A 4,919-nucleotide genomic window follows, 5' to 3' on the forward strand; every position below is an offset into this window, starting at 1 on the left:
ATAAATCCCCAGTGCTCAACAGACAACATAAACTTGTCATCAATAAATAAAATCCATAAACAGATTAGAATTTTCCCTGGCATAAATACATACAACTTGTCCTGCCTGTTGCAAGGGATGAAGTGAGGCTATGCACACACGTACGTACACACACAGATGCTCACACTTCAAAGCAGTGATGGCTGTCTCTCTCTGTGCAAGGCAATTTGCTTTCCCCAAGATCTCTCTCACCGACAGCATATAAATAAGCCTGGCACCAAGCGGTCAGAGCGCACCGTAACAGCCTGTCAGGTTAGATGAGGACAATAAAGTTGTCTGTCTGTCCCACACACCTGATGAGTGGCACAAATTTAGAGTATAGTACACATTACACACCCAGATACTGATGCTGACACCAAGACACACACACAAACACACACTGGGGTTATTAGTATTGATTTAATGTACCTTGCTCAACTCTGCTAAGCCACAGTTTGATGAGGCTTAAATTCATCAACATACTCTCTCTGTTAAAGTTGTTTGGCACAGAGCCAGGGCAAGCATTGTCTTCATAGACGAAGAACGATTAACTGACTTTAGATTAAAGTAAAGGGCCATCTACAGATCTGCTCATCAATATACATCTTAACCCCATGGAAATGTGTAGTGAGAGGTGAATGGTGTAGTGAGAAGTGAATGGTAGGACAGGGATCCCTCTGGTGCTCACTGAATCTCTATTTGGAGCTTCCAACAGCTGTTTTACACTCATTTTACCTTTTAGACCAGATTTGCACATAATCCTATTAAGTTGTTGGGTTAATAGAAGAATTGTTGCTGATGATTTAAGTTTCCGAAGTAGGGGCGTAGAGGCACATGATGAGCTTGCCCATTCCTAGTACAGATGGATCACTGCCAAAATCACCCTGATCTAGCCGTTTTGCCCCCCAGGTGTTATGTGCATAATATAAATTTCATAAATTAAGTCATCCATCTCTCCCTGTGGTTAACACTTCACAGGCTAACAACAGTTAACCGCTTTCAGAAGTCTTAAGCATCTGGTAATAGGGATTATATGGAGTGTAACTAAGCCATAAATTGTAGCAAGGTGCACGACCATGTAGCGTGAACAGAAAAGCAGAATATACCAAACACCTTCTCCCTCTGAAATATGTTTGCGTCATAGAGCACAGTCAGATTATGTTAAATTGAGATGACGATCTTATTGGTTGTGGTAGTTTCTTCTAAAGATTGATGTTGTAATATATGTAAGTTGCAATAATGGCTATAGCTGACTTGTGGGCCTTTTGCCATCTCTCAACAAGTGTCTCAATTGAATCATGGAAATAGCAGTCTGTAAGCCAGTAGTTATTACTTTACAAAGAGGCCAAGCTGGTGAAAAATGGCCTTCACTATCATATAATTAAGCCTCTGTGAACACTAGCACAGCACTAAACAAATGCGTTAATACTTACTACACTAATTAAAACTGAGGCCCTGCTGCACTAATGCACTTATAAAAATCCTGATGTAGACATAATACCAGCTTGTGATTGCACTTTATTCATATTGTTATTTTATCCATCTTTTATTCTGTGCCACAAACTGCTCATGAGCGGGTACCTTTAAATAACCCAACTTCACGTAACCCATTTTCCTCAGCCATTTTGTCAGTCCTGATCTTTCTTGATCACTTAATCCTTTTTAGCATGGCTAAAGTAACTAAGGTGTTGACAGTATGAGGCTGAACTGACAAATCAGCTTCTTAATGTATAAAATAAAAGAAAAATGTGGAGCCATGGCAAATCTTCAGCTGTAATGTTACTGAATGCAAAGAAGTTGCTTTTCTGCTTCACAAGGGGGCACTGTTGCCATTCACTTCATAAACCAAGGTCTCCTCGGACATTATTTTTCATTTTCTCTGCCTTCTAGATAATATCATACATGAAATGAAATTATGTTATTCCTTATAAGCAGGAGGGGAGTATTAACAACAGCTTCCCCATTTCTCTCCTTGGTTAAAATTAGCTGAGTGATCCAGGGGGCAGTCCCTCTATTGTGCTTGCAGCACACTGGATCCCTGTTAATTTCCTATCTCAGTGGCGAGGCAGTCATTATCTGAGGATGGGCATCTACAATGGATAATTATCCTGGGAAAAGGATTTCAAACTGTGGAGAAAATACTGCTTTCAGCAAGGGGGCCTGAATGCACAAAAACACTGGCTAGCAGTTAGTCACTGCCATTACATCTTTCTATCTGCCTTTTTCCAAATGCCCAGTTGTGATTTGGACTAACCCCCAACAAAACAATTTTAAAATCACTCTCTTTTCCCTTTTTTCCACATAATTCTATATTTATTGCTGTTTTAAACCTCATTTCCAAATGAGCTTGCTGGCTGGAGAGACCAGATAATAGAGTGTGTAATTTGAGTGGACCACTAGGAAGAACAGAATGGTAGACACAAACGGCAATACGTGCTCACCAGTGAACACAGGTGCTTACACATAAACACACACATACACACTAATACACTTTAGAAGAAAATAAAAGTTGAACTTGAGTTGAGTGTGACATGTTTCACTCACTTTTGATTTGATATCAGTAATTACTTTCTTTTGTTTCAAAGGCAGCTTTTTAAGGGTGGGTGGGTTGTTTTAAATTGTCTCTTCCTTAGTGAGAAAGCATAGTTAAGTCCAACATCAAACACTCTTTGAGAGAGTCCATTTATCAGCACAGACACTCTCACTTTCATGCACTGACTCATAATTTTGATGAATAAGAAGGCCACTCGACCCTGATAAGAATCCCCTTCTACTGTCAATCATTTTATCACAAGTCGAAAGATAAATTACTCGACATAATGTCATGTCAATGTTATCTCTACCTCTTACATGCAGATCCATACTGCAGTCAATTTCTTTGTGTTTGAGGGGACTCCATTGTAATGGTTAAAGGGCTGGCTGCCAAAAGTTTAAACATATCCTGGATTAGAGGCTGTTTTACCCTACAGTGCTCGGAGTTCAGTTCCCTCACGTGCCCTGTGAACTTAAGTAAAAAGTACTTTTTTATTCCACTGTGGCCCTCATATCTTGTTGGAAAAATCCTGCAGAGATGGAATTGATGCCCAGCTGTTCTGTGTGGTAAACTCAAACAAACTTGATCATATCAGACCAAAAAACATTATTAATGACTTGGACCAGCTTCACACACATACATACTGACATACACACAGCACACTGTTCCCTCTCCTCTGTTGCAGTGGTGATTGACCCTAGCGGGCAAGTGAGGAAGAAGCCAGATTTTGAAAAATAAATTATACCCTAATAATGTTATCTTCTACAAGCAGATAAAGGTTAAATAAAATAACAGGAATTCTCTCTGGGTCTAGAATAAGCAGATGACAACACTGTGTTCTGATTTGTTTCTGGCGTACTGGTTTAGCTCAATATAATTGGCCATACGGTCTGCAGAACACAGGTGATTTACAGATAAGTGGGTCTGCATGGGGCCTGGTTTGAGCTAATGCTCAGCCACTAACGTCAGCAGTTGGTCTCCTTTTCGTTTCAACTCATTAGACCTGAGTGCTGCGGGGGGACAGAGCTGAGAGTCATAGAGCAGCAACTCTTTGAAACTGCCTTGCAAGTCTAGATCTATGATTTCTAAATTGAAAGTTGTAAAACTAGTGGACTTCAGCTTTACTCACTTGTTAATATCACTTGCAGATGTGGGTGCTGGGAGAGTGAAAAATGAGAAGAGACAGTAAGGGAAAATAAATATCATAATAAATTTTAGACTCTGTCACGCTAAACCTGTCACTGTCACTTGAATACTGTAGTTTGGGATGTTGGGATTTCCTCCCCTCTTTACCTCCCCACAGTTTCAATCCCTTTCCCAAAGACGTATCATCATTATTCCTGTATCAGTGGATTGAATGTCCCATCTGGTTGAAGATTAAAGTAAAGATACCCACAAGAAAGACAACTCCAGCCAGCAGTTTTGCAATCTGACTATGCATTATGTTCATAGAGTTCTGGTCCTCAAAATGCCAAAGCTACAGTCTACCTTTGCTGTGCTTTTACTTTTTAATATATTTAAATGTGTCCACATTTCTAAAGGCTATTTAGTCACTAAATGAATCATTTAGATCAGAAGGCCAACAAGGAGAATGAACGGTTTGTGAATGCTATGGCCTTGTACGATGTGTGAGTGTATTAGCTGTGGAAATGCTTAGATGTTAAACAGAAGGAGTCTTAATGTTGCCATCTGACAAAAAAAAACTCCCTTTAAAATCAGAGAAAAGATATACACAGCAGCACTTCTGTTGACAGGAAGCATTTTGGAGGAACCATTTCTAGGAGAACAAATTATCATCTTTGTGTTTGTCCATTATTGTCTTATTGTCTTTCCCCATTAGCTGTAAGCATCAGCAAGCCGCCGTCTTCTCTTTCAGCGTACTTGACCTCCTCAATTAATCACCCCTCCTCCCTACTTTTTCCATGAAATGTTTACCATCTTCCTGTCTCTCCAGTTCTACATCTCTCTAACATTTATTTTCAGAGTCTCCAGTTATGTCTTAGATGGAGCAGTCATCATTCTGATCCAGTCCAGCATTAATTTATGATAAAAGAATGTAGATTTCTTGGATACATATCACACTGCATTGTGAATCTAGTCTCCCAGTTGTGCAATTTTAACTTAAAGGAATAGGAATAGATACTTTGGGAAATGCGCTATCTTGTGGAGCAGGAAGATTGATACCACTTACATCTGCCCTTTAAACATTATGTAACTTTTCTAACTTAAAATAACAGCTTCAAAATCATTTTGATGCTACAATGACTTGTAATAGTCAGGGTCATTCCCACAGCAACCAGTACACCTGTTTTTTGGTGCTTAATGCTCAAAAGTCACACACCAGCAACTATGTCACTGATTTTGGTGA

This window comes from Morone saxatilis, unplaced genomic scaffold (genome assembly GCF_004916995.1).
Source record: "Morone saxatilis isolate NCDOM2014 unplaced genomic scaffold, NCSU_SB_2.0 Contig16, whole genome shotgun sequence".
Lineage (NCBI taxonomy): Eukaryota > Metazoa > Chordata > Actinopteri > Moronidae > Morone > Morone saxatilis.